At 29.6% G+C, this 21582-nt stretch overlaps 1 protein-coding gene across 2 annotated transcripts in view; it reads right to left on the bottom strand.

The window, feature by feature from the left end:
• Positions 1-20013, bottom strand: part of LOC132938602 (BTB/POZ domain-containing protein 2-like) — a 48069-nt gene extending 28056 nt beyond the window's left edge. The window contains exon 1 of one of the 2 annotated variants that reach the window (XM_061005527.1): positions 19664-20013. The gene's annotated coding sequence lies outside the window, so the exon portion shown is untranslated. Of the gene's footprint in view, positions 1-19624 lie in introns of both variants that reach the window. The other variant, XM_061005526.1, reaches the window with a different exon arrangement.
• Positions 20014-21582: the final 1569 nt, after the last annotated feature.

Genomic DNA, 21582 nt, shown 5'->3' on the forward strand with positions numbered 1-21582 from the left:
ATTATAATATGTATATTGTATATTATATATTGACGTATCCATTTCGCATTGCATTCATACGTTTATTTTGAACATAATTAAATTATTCACTATTGTAATATGATATTGGAAATCATTACAATGGACATGACTATCATGGTGGTTAGGTTAGATAGTGGTATCTGATATAATACCATGTAAATACCATATATATACACAACCGCTTTTGAATTATTATAGAAATACAATTAATAATTTAACGCTGGAATATTTACATTCGCGGAATTACTTTAAAAAAAAAAGTCATATTATAGTGGTTAATATAGATGGTAATATGTAATTGGCATTATACACAAATTTAACAGGTGCACAAGACTGAAATTACACAAAAAGTCAATTGATATTTCTGTTGAGATGGCATTACTAAGAGCCTTCCTATATCGACCATTCATTTTATGATACTAATTAAATAATATTTTTAGAGTTACCTATAGTAATTAAAAAAAGTTGCATGTTTAACTTGTTATTTAGCCCATTGCAGTAGATTTCGTCAATGTTTTAGTTCATATCCAATATTGAATATTGTTATTGAATAGTTTGCATATTATACATTTACAAATAGTAAAAATACATACATAAATTCACACAGATATAATAATATATTATATACCCTCAATATTACATTCATAATAAATTTGGCGCTGTTTTTGTTACATTGGTAACTTTTAGTTCTTATTTCTTGTTGCCTTCATAATTGAAGTTCAAACTATTTACGTCTTATGAGAGTTGATAAATCTATAATAATATACCTAATATATAGTATTATATTTGAGTTTAATTAATCTACTAAAATGTAGTTGGATTTGGATAGTTTATTTTATACGTGGATTTTTAATTAAACTATTTTTTTTTTTACTAGCATGAAAAAATAAAATAAGAAACACAGTTCATTAATGTAACAACTAACAATCAAAAGTTACAACTCAAGTTTCAATCACATCATTCATACTAGTACTATCTCCATTGTATGAACGAGTAAGAAGTATATTAATTAATAAAAATAGATTGACTTTTTCGGTGTTTTTATTGACTATAAAAAGTAATAAACCTATTTCGACCCCTCAAACTTACTATTACGTAGACATATTATATGTTTGTGCACTATTCAATTAAGAATAAATTGAAGAATGAGGGTCGTTCGCTGATCTATGAATAGCACATTCTTAAGGTTGTTACTATTTGGTTTTGAGTTGTTAACGATATTATATTTATTAATTTTATTTGGCCCCTATGGATTTATTAAAACAAGACTCAAACTATATGCTAAAACAATTTTAAATTTAAACATGACTCATCTACGCGCGCACTTCAATAATAATAAAGTCGCACAGAGGTTCCGTTTGCAAATAGGAAACGCGTTTATTGAAGACGAACAATGGACATGGGTGGTACAACATAGGATTACCACATCAATTAGTGATTGGAATTCATAATGAATCAAGATGCTTATCTTCATCGATTTGTAAATTAATTTATGTATTTTTATTTACTGTTATTTAACATTAAAAGGTAATTTTTCTAATAACATTTTTCAGGGAAATGGATACAATGAACTTAAAACCAAACAGACTAAAAAAAAAAATCATAATAACAATCGTATGTTAAAGTTATTATCCAACTATTTGTTAATTATACATTTAAACATTATGTTCTGGTGTTGTGTTTAATCATAGATTTTTACAGTATTGATATTGTATGTTTGTATATTGTATTTATAGCATAGGTACCATTGAAATTAATATGGTATTTTGTTGTTCATTTCAAATGTAAATAAAAACATTTTGAAACAGATTATGAAAAAGTATCTCACAACACACTATGTTGTTCATTCCATTTGTAACATGTGTAACTAATCATCTATTAACAATTTTAAATTTCTTCTTCATTCTAGTTGGAAAAATATATTACTGTAAATTCATATTATAAATTATAATATTACCAAACTGTTCTAATTTCAAATTTACTTATCTGATTTTTATATTGCATAATCTATTTAAATTCACTAGGTATACAAAGTTTTATCGGGTAACACATCATTTTTTTAAGTTAACCTTAGATGTAAACTATACGTAACTACATGGTATAATTGATTAAGTAACGTTTTTTTCTCGTACAATAATCAGCTACTGCCGCTCTTAAATACGTGTTTGTATTTTAATTTTGATTTTAGGTCATGTATGAATGTTTTAAGAACAATTAGGTATAATATCAAAGTACTTATAAAATTCTCCAATTATTTTCACTTCAAAGTTCAAACACATAGTTATAATTATTTGTTAAATAGAACCACAAGACCACCTTGTATTATCACTCAGTAAGAAGACGTGGATTGAAAATTCGGAAAAAAAACATTTTTATTGCTATTCAAGTGCCGCGGCCGGTGAAAAAAAAGAAATGACTGGTCGTCGCATACGTATACACCTGGTCGTCCTTTTACCGTAAATAATAAATTAAATAACGTAAAATAATTTTTGATCGAGGCCAAAGGATATATTACACGTATATACAGGTATAGTGTATACAGTGTACAATATATAAACTGGTCTAGGGCGCAAAACCACAAGATTTAATACTAGAATATATGCACATAATATAATAACGTATTGAAACTAAATGAAAAATCGAACGTGCTATATGACGTGCACAGATAAATTTCCAACTATAAACATCATATTGTACTCGTATATGTAATATGTATATAAAATATAAATGGTAATATACGCCAGATTCGACCTTTTCTTAATTCTCGAGGGCTTATATTATTATTGCCCAACATTTGACCCGTTTTTATTTACCTAAAATGCGAGCCAAGGACTCGGATATTGATAAGCTCCTAGTGGTGTACCTATCGATTGAATTTATAATTCCATGCTATAGATTTAAACATTATTTAAATCAAAACGTCGAATGAATAGAATCATTCGATATCGGTTCAGACAAAATATATCTATGGAAATCGCACAGATACACAATTTTACTGTCCAATATTTATATATCTGGTACCGACAAAGTACATAATATAATATATATATAGTGAAATTACAATTACTTATATTTCATTTATAACATCGGCATAATATTATTATTCTATTTGATATTATAATATACCTAATTCTAATATAATATTTAATATTGTTGAATTTAATTTCAATGAACAAAATGTGAAGTTCGATGGACATGTTTAGTATTCTGTTAATTACATTTTCACAAAATTACAAGAAATACGAATTGACATTCATTATGTACTCGTGAAACTTTAAAATTGAAATATAAAATATCAAAAACTACATAAATATTATAAATTATGAGTATACACACATACGGATGTTTAACATTTTTAGTAGGTACTACTACATTTATAGCAATAATTTTGGTTAGGTTAGTATGTTTGTATAATATTTTTTTTAATATAACCAGTGATATAATGTAAGCATGCGTTATTGATTGTGTAACGTATGAATTATGATCATCGCAGTTATATGCAATATGTGTACCTATATGTTTAAACGAAAAAAGTTGCATACAAATCCATATGTATGATTTTAAACAATTTTACTAAACTATAGTGTTAATAGTTTTATAAACTTATAAGTTATAATCAATAAAGTTAATTTTTTTTTTGTTGAAGACAGAAACATGTTCAACATCCGAGGTTATTACTTATTAGTTATTAGTCCCTTGACAGTTGACTTTAATATTTATTTATTTATTATTATTATTACATATCAAATATAATTTTTAGATGAAGATGCAAAGGCACCCGTAGGGGGGACAAAAGGGGCAGTTGCCATACTGGGAATTTTTAACTGCATGTGACTAATATTAATATCACTATGACAATAATATTAAATTATATGTAATTCTTATCATGCCCCGTGTGTAAATTTAATCTGCGGGTGAGCTCGTGAAGATGGACGAACCGTCGAGGTCTCTTAGCCCTCAGGTCTCAGCTATGGTATCGTTTCTATCATTTTATTCATAATTTATACTTTATAGGATTATATACACTCCACTTGATTATATTTACAATATTTTGAGTTAGTATTAATAGTATTTAATAATATTTTATTATAGTGCAATTGCTATTTGACATGCTGAATAAGTATAGTTATATTTAATGAGTAACTATATACGATTTTTGTTTGATATAAGCTTAACAAAATTAACGTCTTAAACACATTCATTAGATAACTTTTTTCATTTTAATTATTATAGAAGTTTTATTCAAAAAAAATTCATTGTTTATGACAAATATATATTTTACTTTTACTATTATACTACTTTTTACTCAAAAGTTATCTTATCATAAGTGAGAGATGTGATGCTGCAGTACTGCAGTAGTGTCAGAGGAGCTGGACTTATTATTACTACTACAGAAACCTCATAAGTTATAACTTATAACTAATATATACATTTACGGTGAAGTGCGGCGTAATTATTCAAATTCATATGTCAACTGTGGTTGTATAATATAGTAAAATATTTCTGAGCACCGTGTAACTATCATCAATACTTAATGTTAATGGATACATATATGACTATTGAGTATTGACTATGGATACAAATTACAATTTATATTTTAAGGATACCTATAAAATTAATATGTATAACACTATATACTCAAGTATATATCCATGTGTTTAGACTAATGCCCAAGAATCAAGTGACAGGTTTATTTAAAAATCTATATACTATATACATACGTAAGAAACACAAATACTTATAATAATGATATTATTTTAACGACCGTCGACCACGGCCTGAATAATTATATCGTAAAGTGTAAACGTTGGTGGGTATATATATATATATGTAGGCTTATGCAATACAGTATCTATAGTTTATACCAAATATGTTTATAATCGATGTCTATTTTCTCAGTGAAAGTAATTTGTTAATTAACATACTTATCTTCAATTTTATTTAGTATCCATAAGTACATAACTTATAGTATAGGTTGTATTTTATACTGATGCTTTTGTTGTTCGATAAATATTTCATTTTATAATCGATCTCGATAGTATTATCTTAAAGGTATCTTTATGCGTAATTTCACTATAGTTCCACTGCAATTAATGAACGATCTCTTACCATATAATTGTATAAAGAATGATTTAGAAAAATTCACATAAATACTTTTTAAAATTGATAAAATAGCGATGTGGTTATTTTGGTAGAATTCCTCAAGCCTATAATTCCCACAGCATATACTTCGTGATTAAGCTTTTTTGGGTGTTATATTTCATCCCCTTCTGATTTATGTCTGTACACACACACACAAACACACAAATATTGATATAATATATATATATATATTGGCTTGAAATTTGACAGTCACCCTTCAGATCACACATAGCAGTGTATTTTTTGCCATTCTTCACGAACCCGATATCTGTTCAATACATCTGCGAACTGCAGGTGCGTCTATCGGAGAAAGAGAAAACGAACTCAATGTCAGGTGGTCCAGTGGCCGCGTTTATTATATACCATTATAATTATATACAGAGAGACACTCGTACAGGTTATAATATTTCGTGTTTTGTGTTTTATTTTTTTCTCAAACAAAAAAATATGTATAATTTATTTCCAACTTGAAACGCCATCACTCGTTTTGAGGCAATTATTCATGTGGATCCTGCCACACTGTTCTGGCTACTGGGTTTTGTTTTTATGTGATCCACGTACCCGGAGGCTCTGGCTGAACGTACGTGTGCAATGCGTATATATGACGTACGCCTAAATACATTCAATGACTTAGTTCTTTTGTTTTTCCAGTGAAAAGCTATATTATATTCGTGTGCTTTAATTACTAACATTATTTTCTTTCCTCCATAGACAAATAAACACACCGATATATTATGGTGGCAATAATATAGCTTCCCGTACGTGAAGTATAATGTATATATATACACACACACACACACATGATACTTACCCCGAGGAATACATATATATACCTAGGTATATATATTTAGACAGCTATACAGCTATTCGTCACTGCATTTTGTTTGGATCTTTTGTTGTCGAGTTGTTTTCTGCTATTGGGTACCTACACGATAATAAGGACGTTCATTTACGATGCAGCTGTTATTGTTTTATACGTCAAACCATTCAAGGTGATTAAAATGATTACTCGATGTAACCCAAGGATAAAAAAATGTTGTCATGTGCAGTCTTACGCCCAACAGGTGTTTCCAATTATGGTGGAAAGTGCTAATAAATTGAATGGTGTATTTTTCAGTATCGATACTGAATTTTATATTTTAAAGTCGTTCAATAATACCTACAATTTAGCGTATTAAACGTACCTCAACACGTACAAAATAATAACTAAAACATTAATTAATCTATTACAGACTATAGCCCTACGCCCCTAGAAGTAGTTTATCGTATATGACGACATGACGTATACCATTGTAAGTATTATAAAACAAATATCTATACATACATAATAAAAAAAATATATTTAGTCCTTCCTATTTAGATGGTATGAGTATAGGGACGTATACTGAGGTCCGAAGTAGTGTTTTTTCTGTCATCTCTGGAGATAATAAGGAAACCTTTGGGCCATTTAAAAAAGGAGTTGTCATGCATAAAAGAAACATTTTTAAAAAAACTGAGAGTGATTTGTCTGGATCGTAAAATAGTCCCATATAACTGTATCTATATTATACACAAATATACTCCCTGCACCTATTGAATTTCAACAGAACGTCCCATTGTAAAAAATCGACGTTTTTTCTTACCCCTCGCATTGACCTTGTCACTCAAAACATTATGTCCCCAAAATATCTTATCCACATTACACATATATATTTATATACAATTTTGTTCGTAAAGTTAACACACGTATCACGCATACGAATGTACATACACCATTCATACATTATTCACATTACACGCATCCTACGATATTTATTAGATTTTGTTATTTTATTTTTTTTTTTTTTATAGTACCGAACGGATACATCCTAAGTCAGCCGAAATGATGGTGAAGCGTGTGAGCGAGCAATGCGCGCACTCATTATATTATTATATATACATTTATTTTCGTTATTATTTTTCGTCCGGGATCAGCACATTTTTTCGAAACCATTCAGGGCGAGGTTTCCGATGGCCAACAATTGTTCTACTCCCTGGAACCCAATAACAAATCGTGCGCGCTCCCGAACAAACACACACACTCACGCTTGTAGAGTGCAAAAGAAGTTTTTTCAAGAAGTTTTTTTTCCATCCAATACGACCGCATTCCCATACAAATATGTTATTATTATTTATTATATTATTATTAATAACATTACAGTCGGTCCTCTCGCGGTCTCCGTATTGGGCAGGTGGGGAGATATTGTAGCACGTTGTATATTAAATATTAATAATCATAATATATTACTCCTATACTTGGAATCGAATACGATAATAAATGTGACAGCGATATTTTGTAATCATATCGATATTCTACCAACGACGTTTTTAGGGGCACAATCTGTGGGCCCTGGGTGACACTTTAAGAGGGCGTAATACCCGCGTGTGTTATCTCCGTCTTACAAGTGCGTAACATAGTACATTTTACGCTCAACAGAACACGTGTGACGTGTAGCTCCGTTAGTTTAAAAATTAGAGCGAATTGACCTCTTATAAAATCTAAAGCTAAGATTATTATCTAGGCAATCTCATGGGCTTTTTATTATATTTTAATTTTAACACAATTTATGAGTATTTTAAAATTGTAAATTGTCTGTACATCTTAAAATAATCATAACTCGCTTTAAAATTAAAATATATTAAAAAGCCCATGAGGTTGCCTAGATAATAATCTTAGCTTTAGATTTTATAAGAAGTTAATTTCCTCTAATTCTTGAACTAACGGAGCTACACCATAGATAATAAAGAATGGATAGGACATAAGAACTAAACACTAGAAAATTTAGTGATACGTTTTTAATGTTATATGGGGCCAATATTGATATGATAATTGATAAATGATAATAAATAACATTAATGATTAATTAGTAATAATTAACGATCTATTTAATTATTCTATATTCTAATTACAATTAATTATGTACGCAAAGTTTAGAGTAATTTGAGTATTCCAATTTCCATTTTCAGGCATAACAATCAAAGTAAAAATTTGAAATTGACAAATATTGTAAACAGTTTTTGGACATAACCTTAAAAAAACCCAATACTGTCTTTCTCTCTTTACGTTGTCTTTTCCCCAAAAAAGCACAAAGGTCCATATTAAACTGGTATAGACATGTCCTATCCATTCTTATATTATCTATGAGCTACACATGTTCTGCTGAGCGTACAATTTGCTATGTTACGCACTTGTAAGACGGAGACAACACATGCAGGTATCACGTCCTCTTAATGTATAGACATTCATATTTGTGTTTATAATTTATATAATTAAAAATATTAATATACCATAGGTTATATAATTATTATAATATATTCCTTATTTTGATCCGTCGTCTGAGATTATTTTGTGATCATAATTAATAAGAAACTAAATTTTTGTAAAAATATTTACGATAGTGCAGTATCGAATATACCTTATACAATAATGTATATATTATTATTATAACCTGACACATGTATATAACTGCAGGACATTGGCAGAGTAATCATTGTCATTTTTTACAGTAATGGTTGATCATGATTTATGGATGTTACAATGTTACTACGGTTACAAAATTTTATTACTACAGGTAATAGATATGTCATTTTTCAAAAATATTCCATCGATAAGGTTTGAAGAATAATACATTTTATTTACATACAGGGTTAATGTAACCACAAGGTGAAAAGTTGAATATATTCAACTATGCAGTATCGTTTGGTAACTGAGGTAACAGTGATTATTTTACACATGGTGTAGTGTGAACCCGACTTAATGTCCAATCCTAATACGATTTTATCGACACGATAAGCTGTGAATCCGGCTAACGAACTAACGACAGCCAAATAAAATACAACAGTTATCCGGTTGCGGGTATGTATTGCCTGTAGGTAATAGGTTTAGAAGAAATTCTATAGTGGAAAACGTTTTGCAGTATGAACGCCAACGTTTGAAACGTTGCAAAGGTTGAAATTCGTAAGTGCTTGGTGCGGTATGTAAATTAACCGTGGTACATATTTTGGGACAAAATATAGGTAACAGTTCTAATTTTAAATAAAATCAATATAGGCACTTTTGATTATTAAACTTAGTCAAAATTATAGAAAAGTAAGTAAAGTTAAGTCTTGATTATGATAAATTACTAGAGGGCCCATGAGACTCGTGTTAAAAAGCAGAAAGCGGAAAAAGTATGAACAAACTAAGCCACGGTATGTAGGTATTGGTTATTGGAACCATGGGCGTAACTTGGAAATTTACTAGGGGGGGGGGGGGCAAATATATAATTACATATCAACTAGTCTATATAGTTAAGCTTACATAATTTATTTGTAAATATATGTTAACATTACCTTTTGTTGTAGTTGTATATTAGTATAAGGTGATCAATATTACTAAGTAATGAAATAAATCAATCATAAATAAATATACAAACTTAAATACATTAAAAACATAGACATTTTTAATATTTTATAACTTCTAAACGGGCATTACCGAGTTAAAAACTAAAATTAATTAGTTACTTAAGAAGTTTTTCTTTTTAAAAGTAACCTCTAACTTAATGAGTTAAAATGCATTCCATTATATTTATGCTGTTTAAGTAATAAAGTAGGTGAGCTAATTTTTGATAAGACCAAATCAGTAATCACATAATATATTGGAAGCGACAAAGGCTTAATAAAAATAAATATAAATGCACTGGGTACTAGTATACATCATAGTCGTCAATGAAGAGTTCTAAAAATACATCTACTTGGCTACAAATTCTACACTAGGTAGTAAAAATTAAAATAATAGCTATTATAATTTATAATTTATTTTCTTGTTTCAATATTATAGTAAGTTCTAAATGCAATTTAAATAACAATTACATTTAAATTTTCACAGATAAGTTACAAAGTGAGTTTTAGACTACGAATAGGCTAAAAAAGTAAAAATAGAAACGGATAAAATAAAATGAATCCATTTTAATAATTCGTTCATATGCCATTGTGTATATGTGTATAAATATTATGACAGGTATATTAAATATTTTACTTTTTTAGTTATGAATAATTGTGATTAACACAGACTTTGACCTAAGATCAATAATCTAAAAAATTATTGTTATGAATTATTATTAGTTATTAGTTATTACTTATTACCAATGTATTACAAAATTCATTCAAATTATTTGATATAGTGGTAAGAGGTGTATGTTCTTTTCAAAATAATATTTATAGCCTTATAGGCATATAAATTAAGTTTTAAAATGGTCTTTTATTTTATGCGTTCTTATTTGCAGACCAAACAATATAGTCGAAATTGTTGGTTATTGTGTTAATTTATTCGCATTCTTTCGGTCTCTTCAAATTTATGATCTCAAACTAATATTTACATTTTGTGACCATTTTTGTAAAAATACAACTTAATGGTAGGTAAACATTAAGTAATAATAATATAGTGCAGCGTATTTCTTTCTAACGATCTCGTAATAAATACGTCAATTTTCAATGCTTTTAGAATTCATTACGATAAAGAAAAACTATGTAGTATGTATAAGGTACATATTGGCTATTACCTAACCTATATTTAGTTATTACCTATACTACCACCTATTATAATTTATAAACATACAATAAAAAAAACCGTACCTATACACATAAAAATAAAATCTGTTTACTCTCGAATTCCAACGTACAAATTAAATTATAACCATTCGGATCGAATTACTAAAAAACGTCTTTGTTACGTCCAAACAAATATTAGTGGGGACTGTGGGGTTGTAGTGTATTTTTAACTAAATTTACAAAATTTATTTAAGGTACGATCGATATTTGTACATGATCATTTATCTTAAGCTGCATTTCGGTATATTGTCTAAGCGCCGCAGGAGACCTATTCGGTATATAAACATAAATAAACTCCGTAAACGTTGCATCAACGTCGGATATCCTTTTTAATTTTCATAGTAAATCTGAGAAGGTAGTACGACTCAGTAACGGATCCAGAAGTCACCCAAGGGGGAGGGGGGCGAATTTTTAAAAATTAAGTTACTTTTTTGTTTAGCCAATTATTATAAAACAAAATAACGTTAAAAGGACAGCACAAGGAAGGGCGGACGCCCCTTCAACATCACCTCCCCTTGTATTCGCCACTGATTCTACCAAGGAAAATAATTTAGTTATTACTAATTAGTAATTAGTATATTTAGCTATTATTAATCTACTATTTAGAAAAATAATTTTATCTCATATTAGATACATAACACTATGTATAACTTATATAAAATAAGTATAATATTATGTACATTATATCTACCTAAATCATTGGCCGATCGCGGTCATAAAGCTATTATAATATTAATGATATAAATTAAGTATGAAGTTCATAGTTTAAACGTTTTTGAATATTCTGAGTAGGTACCTACAAGGCTACAACCTATATTATGATAATCTCGTCGACTTGTCCTCATTATAAAACCAATTGAGATGTGATGAGTGTTCTAATAATTCCAAAACTATAGCTATACTATACGTCTATACTATAGAAAAATAAACACCAACGGTCAACGATAAAACGGTCGAGCACGTTGTAAATATTTATAAAATACATATCTACATATTATTATTATATGAGGTATATAGAAAATATTATGTTGTGTACTATAAAAGTATAAACACAACATGTGGCGAACGAGACGTATTTTATAACGCTAATTACGCACAATCAGCCAATGCCTGAAAACTTTCGTGTTCATACGATTCTGCAGTTCAGTTATTTAAATTCAAACGTGTTTCAGTCTGCGGTAAATATTATAGTTTGAAAGATCGATTGGAGTATGAACTACCTATTTATAAATGTTTACTATCGAGTTGTCACTAGTCGAGATGAGACAGTATAGTTCACTAGTTCAGTAGAAACGACCACGGCTAGGGGCAAAGGTTATAACTTTATAAGTTATGACTTTTAGCACTATGTATAATCAATGCTTTTAACTTTTTAAGTAAGTAATATATTTTGCGATTTCTTATTAGGGCCCGGGGAAGTCGCTCTACATTGTATAAACTATAATTATACACATTTTATATAAGTAATTCGAAGAAAAAACACGTCAAGGTACCTATGTCGTCTAAAGCAAAACATCTACATGCATTTAGGCGTTCTTTCGCTATTTGGCTGGAGCCACTAGGATTCGTGTCGACGAAATTTATTTCCAAGTGTAGGATATAGTGACTGCAACACTTGTTAGTTGTTTTGGGTATTATTGAGCTCTGACAATATTTTTTTTAGAGTGCTTGTAGACAATTTGGTTTGAAAATATCATAATCATCATATTATTCTATAAGATTTTATTAAATAAAACAAAATTTGTTTTAACTTTTGGGGGGTTGAACTGTTTTTTCATTATGCACCTTAAATAAAAAATAAGTAATCAAATGCATACACAATATTTTTGTACATTATAATTTAGAGGTGTACAAAATATTAGCAGGCTGCTGCCAGTATTGTATGAAATTCGTCTAAATAGATTAATATAATCCATTCTGTATTTTTATTAGGACAGTTTTATTATTTTTATTGTCTATCTGAACTATCACGCATATTTCTAAGTAGTAAACTAGTAAATATAGTTTTGAGATAACTAGAAATGATTCATTCTGCTGTAGTTCATGGTCTATTATACGACTTTAAAACTCCACCACTGCAGAGAGAGTATAGTAATATTACTAATGTAGTTATATTACAGTTGCGTACACAGATATTTTCCATGGGAGGGGTTATATTAAAAAAATGATATACATATATGAAAATACTTTTTTAATTTATTAATTTGTATACATCGTACGTATAGTAAAAACATATCAAGGGTTTGGGGGTAGAACACCCCCTCCATGTGTGTGTACGCCACTGGTATATTGTACATAATACTATAATAATTTATAGTAAATGTAATATATTAAACTATTGATAATGTACCTAGCGTTTATCAGCTACATGATATAAATAACAGCACGTTGAGCATCCGAATATACATTCGATTCCTACAACCAGCTAAACCATTTTCATTTTACCTGAAACTTTATTTCTTCCGCAAAATCTACAATATGATGTTTAACAATAGACATTGATCAGCCGGGTGTGGGAGACATGACAATTTAAAATTCGCCGATTGTTCGATTGAATGGTATTGTATTATAGCAGCCATAGCTGTCGGCGCCGACGCGGTCAGCCCGATTCAAAATTCAAAAATATCCCTCTATAATGTAGTCTCGACCTACTGCGAAAAACCACTCATAACATTTTGAGGAACGGCATCTTAATAGTTTATGCTAACCCTAACCCATTATATTCAACCTGCCTCAGTAGTAGGTCTACAATTTTTATATTAAAGGAGTTTTGTGGTCCGAATATAATAGAGATTAGACAGATTAGAGATATGAACAACAATCGACAGTAACCTATACAAAAACGTCGTTATTAAAACATTATAAACATTATAATAACGTTTACGACTAATGGCCGTTGTCGCCGATGTCTTTCGATCAATAAAAAAAAAAAACATTATAATATTAAAATCCGGTTTAACAATTTTACAATTTACAATTCATTATTGTATCTAATTATTTCTAATTTCATTTCATTTGTAAACATAAGTAATTTTTACATTTTGGTAATAATATCACAATTTAAAAGAAAATTTAGTGCTTCTACTAAATTTTTTGGTAATCTTGATAAAAGTTTTCGAAGTTCAGAATATATTATCTGGTCCGTGGAATACAAATAGTGTATGGTATTTTGCTAGGTATATAATATACATTTAGCCGATAAAGTTTGCGGTTTTTGTCCATCGACATTTTTAGAGTCAAATTCATAAGTGTGTGATTTTTAGATGCAATCGATATGACGATATTACTATATTAGCTTTAAACTTAAATAGGTTATTTCGTATACCTACATACCACTTTAATGTATTATAATTGTATTTATAATCTTCTCTACAGTCTACATATTTTCTACATAATAGCACCAATTATAAATTCTTAGATGATAAACAAAAGCCTCCGATGTTGCCAATACAATTTCTAATCAAAGTTTTAAAATAATAGAAAATAAATTTGTTTATTACTATGTTGAATTATTTTACGTTTATTCATTATTTGATTTGGTTGATAAATAAAGGAGGCTATCTCTTTCTTCCTTACCACGAAAATATCCCTGATGTACGGAATTTTTATGCATTACACAGACAACTGACCACAGAATCCACAAAATTCAGACCCGACAAACTAAGTTATAAACTTACATGGACTGAGATATAGTATATCTTAGTCCGTGGTCTATTGCGGTGGGCTGAGTGCACAGATATCTATATAGATATCTATATAGTATATAGAAATCTGTGGCCGAGTGGCATAAATAGTGTCACATAGCGCCATCTTGCGGTTAAAAACGCGCCTATCGTCAGTCTAAACTAGGTTTCAGGAACCTCACGATCATCGAACTGCAGTTATAGAGCCCGTGATGGTCTCGTGGAGGCCCTCGTTGCCGTGGTCATTTGTCAATTTATTGTCTTCGTGATGTTTAAATTAAGAGATTCAATTTGAGCATTTTAGGTTTCAATGAGTATTGGGTAGGTATTTAGGTAAAACCATTGATGTTTGATTATGAATACTAGCATTTATAATCAATTGTACAGCCTATAAGGTATCGGTATTTCAAAATTTTTTCATCGTTATTTCCCATTTATATTTTTAATGTAATAAATGTTGATATATTCAATATTGTCGTATTTATTCACATTATTATATATTTATATATTTCATATTTTAATTTTACACCTAAAAAGTCGTAATACATTGTGAGGACATAAGTAGGTCGTAGGTACTAGGTACCTATACGTACCTATTTGGAAATAGCCAACATCGTACACAGGATTACCTATTGGAATTTAAATGTCATCAATCGTACGACCCACCTTAATGATATATACAACGCAAATACAATAATTATTATATTATATTATTATTATAATATTATGTTTGTTTAAATTGAAGTTAAAGGCAGCGGCTGTATATGCGATTTACATTTTATATTCCGCGCCGGGCCGTGGAAAACAATAACGATGATTGGGCACAAATTGTTTGATTGGACAGCCGTTCGCGGTTCCGATCGCACGATTTCGATGGCGAGATAGCCAAAATTATGGATTTGATTGAGACAACTCGAAGGGAGAAAAAAATCGACACGACCGTCGATAGTGATGTGTTGGTATATATCTATAAAAACTTACGTAGTAACCTACGGTATTGAACCTTAGATATTAAAACGGTTATATAATATGTTATAAATTATAATGTGAGTGCGCAGCTTTTTTTTCGGCGAATTCTGTTAATGATTTTCTATTATTTTTTTTTAAATTTCACTCTCGACATAAAATTATCGATATAGGATGCCAATGATATACAGCAACAAAACAAACCGTCACCACGAACTGCGCGTGGGGTCGGGTCAAGTGACCCCGTGAACTCTTCGAAAAACATAATATATTATAATTTATAAGACATTAAACATGTACACAGAAACGTAAGTACACATCAAGCATCGTAATCACATAGTCATAAGCCCATAACACATTAATACATATATTCATATAGGTACTTATATACTATAATAGTCATCCCGACGGCCGTCGATCATATATTATAATACTATTTAAATTCGCACACGTCGCTGAAGGCTGTAAGACAATAATATACAAATTATACAATATTAGGTAGGTACCCAGGGATATTGTAATTTGCACTTGTTTGTGGATAAACTTACTAATTCATGTGTGATAATTTGTTTTTTTTGTTGTTTTACGGACTAACATTGTGAGAATTCAGGGCTGCATCTAGAAATAGAAAACAGTTTTGAGCTTTTAGACCCCCTGCATCCGCCAGGGCCCCGAATAAAATCTCCACGCTTTCATGCCTGAGTTATAGCCTTGAACCTATATGCGTTCAATGCTGTAGGTAATGCTGTATTGCTAGTTCTGTGTACAATATACCTAGACAAAATATTATAATCAGTGGCGAATGGCGATTCTAAAAGTGTGTGTGGAAAATTTGACACCTCTCCCCCAAAACAAAAAAAAATTCAGATAAGTACCTAAATTTCCGATCGGAATTTCACAGAAATTCTCATAGTATACTTATAATTATTGTCCTTTTTTAGATTCTGAGTGAAACGATAAATTTATTGATTTTACAATGATGTGTGTTTTTTTTAATTTTTTAATTTTTTTTGTGTCTGTCATCACGGTTTGGGACAGTAAAACTTCTTCGATTTTCTTCAACAGTATCTTGTTCGATCGGAAAGTGAATCTAGTTGGTGCATTCAGGAGGTCAAATTTTAAAATTCCCAATAGTATTCAAAAGCGCCGGGAAAAACAACATCAAAATTAAGGAAACACGGGAATTCTTACGCAAAATTGGTTTTTCATAAAATCGATTTTGGTTTTTGGTGTAACTCTAAAACAAATGAACGTATATATATGAAATTTTCACTGGTTGTTTATATTTGCATTTTCTATACACGATAAAATTTTCAAAATATTTTGATATGTTTTGAACTGTTTAGAAACATTACCAGTTTCCAATTTTATTAGTCTTTTTTTTCTATGAATGTCAAAATAAAACTTTATTTATTTGGTAAAAAGGCTTGAAAATGTAATACAAGGCCCCTACTATATTTTTACAATGATATTTGAAAAATATTAAAAATCCTTAGTCACAGTTTTTTTTTTATAAGCATTTAAAGTTCAAAAATTGACAAAATATGGGAAAATCACGAAAATTAGCAAATTATTTAGAGTTGAGAATTCATAAAAATTTTGGTTTTTAAATCTAAGATTTCAAAATGTAATACAAGATTATCCATAAGTTTGTCTACTTTTATCAAAAAAAAAAAATGTCTACAAGAAAGTCAAATTAAATTTTTATAAGCGTCTGAAATTTATATTTTTACAACATTTGATATTCACTCGATTTCTCATGTAACGATTTTCTTATTTTGTTGTAATTAAAAAACGAATGACTGTAGATACTTGAAAATTTCACTGAATGTTTATATTAGCATTTTCTATACACCATAAAATATTGAAAATATTTTGACTCTTTTTGAGCTGTTTACGGACATTGTCAGTTTTCAATTTTTTTAGTTTTTTTTTCTATAAATATCAATAAATTTTTATTTGTTGGGTAAAAAAGCGTGAAAACTTAATATAAGGCTCCTGATATATCGTTCTAATAGCAGTTGAAAAATATTAAAAATACATAGGCACAATTTTTTTTTATAAGCATTTAAAGTTCAAATTTTGACAACATTTATCAAATTTATAATTTATTAATTATTTTGTGGTTAAAAATTTATAAGATGTTTAACTTTTATGGCTAAGGATTGAAAATTTAAAACAAGGCTCCACATAAATAGGTTATATATAAATTACTTTATTCACAATAATATCATCAAATATACTTGGTAATATTATAGGCTGACTGACCGTTTTCGCACTCAAAATCGTTTTTCTTATACAATGATATTATATCATTGAATTCAAATTTAACACCATCCATTACAGTGACCCACTTGTAACCTACTGTACAGCAGAGCGACATCCACTTATCCACCTTTTTTTTATTGAAAGTATAGGTACTTATATTGCTATATATTAATTTAACCAACCATTGATGTTGAAGTTACAATCTTACAAAAAAAATAGGATAGTCATAAATTAATATAGAAAATTAAACTGTAAGTATATACCTATACTTATTCTTATGAACAAGGAGTATTTTATCGTTTGAATCGTAAAGTAAATTATACTCAAAATATGTAAAAAAAAATACTCTTATAATAAGGTTTGTGTTTTTAATCTCAATATCATGTGATGTACACGTTATAATGTATATAACACAAACACTCAGAAAGAAATATCCAGTAAATGTATACTAATCTTGGACCTAAGTATAATTATTATAATATTAAAATAATACATTGTATTCAGTCGAAAAATTCTCTCCAACCCTAAAAGTAAGCTGTATCGTCACTGCAAACATATAATCAATGTTGGGTAAATTACTTTTAAAAAGTAAGCAATGAAATTACTTTACTTGTTACTTCAAATATTTTTGTTCTAATTACATTTGCGTTACCTAAAATTATTTTTATCAGGTTACATAACTTTTTCATTAATAAAGTAGTGCGTTACAAATAACGTTACTTTTTTATCATTGATAACAGTTATCATTTTTTTTAACCATATTCAATTCATATAAATCAATTATTGTGTAAATATTTTACAATCATAGACCTAGTGATAATACTATAATAGAACTATTATGTACAAATGTACAATAATCTCACCTATATATGGTATATAATATATATTATATATAGTATATACCAGTCATAAGTCATATATCATAATTCATTTTAATTCATTTTAATTTTTTAAACTGAACTCTTTTCTTTCTGCTAATAAAGTGATAACATTTATTCCTGGAATGTTTAATGATATTGTTGACTATTATCGGAACCGAAAATAAATATACCTACCTAATTGATTTTTAATTTTTCTGGAATATCCTATCGGCTTGTTTTTGTAACAATTGTTACAGTTATTGTGATTTGCGTTACTTTGAGTAAAATGTAATAAAATTACTGCTGCGTTACTGAAAAAGTAATTGTAATGCGTTACGTTACTAGTTACCACCCAACACTGGCCACTGCATATAATAGGTACCTATGTCCAGATGTCATGTACTGCAGTCTACATTCTATGGATGTATACTGTATAATGTATACACTATAGTGCTAAACACTTATCAAGTTATCTATAGAATATAATATATGAACATATTAATTCCTACCTACGTATATACATGTTATCAGTGGCGTAATTAGGATTTTTTTTTGGGGGGGAGGGGATTATACGTTTTTAGCAAACGTGAATGGTCATTAGTAATGGTCACTCATTACCAACACTTTGATCAACATGTTAGCAGTAAAAAATAGTTTTGGGGTGATCTATCCTCCTAATCCCCCCTCCATATTACACCCCTAAATGTTATATAGGTACCTACTATAATATATTACATATTCTACCTAGTATGCGTATGCACGAGTGTAAGTCGTGTGAAATCTACTGTAAACTATCAGATTGCAATATTGCATATAATATATAGTACCTAAGTACTAAGTGGTAACATAACAATATATTATTATAACAGGTCACTATAACAATACTTTGTACAATACTAAGTTCATTATACTGCACTCGCTACAATTTTGTAGGCATTTTATGTAATACATAATATTCGAAACGATTCGTTAAATAATCAAAAAATAAAACAAACCGAAACATTAAAAGATCGCGAAACGTCTCGCAATATTATATTATAAAATATATTAATATGTATTGCAAATAGTGCGACGTACCTGTTAGCTATATTATTGCGTGTATGTAGGTATACCCACCTAAATATTGGTAACGATGGTTGGCCAATATAGAACGGTGCGATGACGAGGGTACACCGATTTACGCAAGTCCCGAGTACATAATAATAAAATATGCGTGTTTATATATATATATATATTGCAATATTAAGCACAGAGAGTAGATGAAAGAATAAACAATAACAAAAAACAACGAAATACGATTACATCACAGCCGCACTATTATTAAATCCAACGAAATTCCCGAGGAGCTCGCGACCCCTTCCCGACAGGGAGGAGAAACCAAGACTACCCGCCCGTTGCGCGACGACGAAACAACCATAATACAAATCGTACATATATATATACAATACGCACGCACATAACATGTATATGCACAGTGTATAAAACCTACCCGCTGACGACAACATAGAGGGCCGATCGACCTGAAGATGACTATACGTATGTGTATATACAGGACGCTCGACGCCGCACTAGCGCTTCGAGCGAATCCCGCTTGAAACGAAAGTTTCGATGACTTTCCGCCCTCGCTTTAACCCCGTACACCCCCCTTAAACTATGAAAATAATACATATATACGATATACATGTGCCACCGTATATACACAATGGGTGTACACTGTACGTCTGTACCTAAGCATTCGAGACCTGTCAATTGTTGTGTGCATATATTGCATTTGCATTTATAATAAATAGTAAGATATTATTATAATATTATACGAATAATCGCAGAGTAATATACGCGTATTTACATTTTTTTTAAATACATTTTTTGTTATCAAAAAGTTCAGAATCTGTGTTATTGTTGATAGGTAATACCCATAATCTAGATTAAATTATATTTTCCCACCAAAAATTGTTTATTTATCGCAAAGTCAATCAAATATCTTATAATTTATAAGAGCACCCACAGGAAGGGGGGCGTAGAGGCCACTGGCTCCTGGAAATTTTTAACTCCGTGTACTTCAATTATTTTAATACACATCACATGACTAATATTAGATTATAATTTATAAGTAATTCTTATCTAGCCCCTGGTGGAAATTTAACGTACAGACGCACTTGTAACTTACTTATACAGTAAAGTAATTGATTTTATGTATTTAGACAAAATTAATCAAAATAACGAAAATTAGCTAATTATTTCGAGTTGGAAATTCATAAGAAATTTCTATGTATGATTTGATATTATGACCTATCAACAATAATAAAAAATAAAATTTTATTTTTGATTTTCACGACGCGCTTTTTATTTCAACCTCTCAAAAGTACCAACTGTAGTTTCGTTTTTCCACCAAAAAAGAACTGAAGTTGAAAATTGTAGCATTATTTCAACTACTTATCGTGTACACATATACATACAAAAAAAAAACACACACTTATACTGGTAGGCAAAATTTTAAATTTCCCCTTATGTAGTTATGTATGGTGTTACCACTTACCAGGAACATGAATGTCGAGTTGTTCTTACAAACTGCAGGGTGCGTCGTGCGCCGTTCCCTTAATTAGTCCATGAATAAAACGACAACAGGAGACATTAAGACGTTCGGATAACGATTTAAATCTGAATATATTTTGATATTTTATTTGCCACTTATTTTTTACCCATCGTGAGGTCTCTGAAACCAAACTACTTCAATATATTACTAGTATATTATCAATAAACTCTCTCATCTTATATTTCCGTTTCCATTCTAGATAGAAGTGGTTAATGCATCTCTTGAATCGTTTTCAAATACCTGGGGTTCTAGGCCAGATGAAATAGCTGCGCCTCTTTTATATCACTGTCGTGATATACTCACCTCATATCGATATGCTTGATTTAACAAGCCACTTAATTGAAGGTGTCTTCTACTCCGTCTGGAGATAAAGCTGCGTTGCTCTTATTTTATAAAATCTGGAAACCCTTTAACCCTGTTGATATTAGAATAATAGAATCTA

The sequence above is a fragment of the Metopolophium dirhodum genome, chromosome 2, assembly GCF_019925205.1.
Source record: "Metopolophium dirhodum isolate CAU chromosome 2, ASM1992520v1, whole genome shotgun sequence".
In the NCBI taxonomy this organism is placed as follows: Eukaryota; Metazoa; Arthropoda; class Insecta; order Hemiptera; family Aphididae; genus Metopolophium; species Metopolophium dirhodum.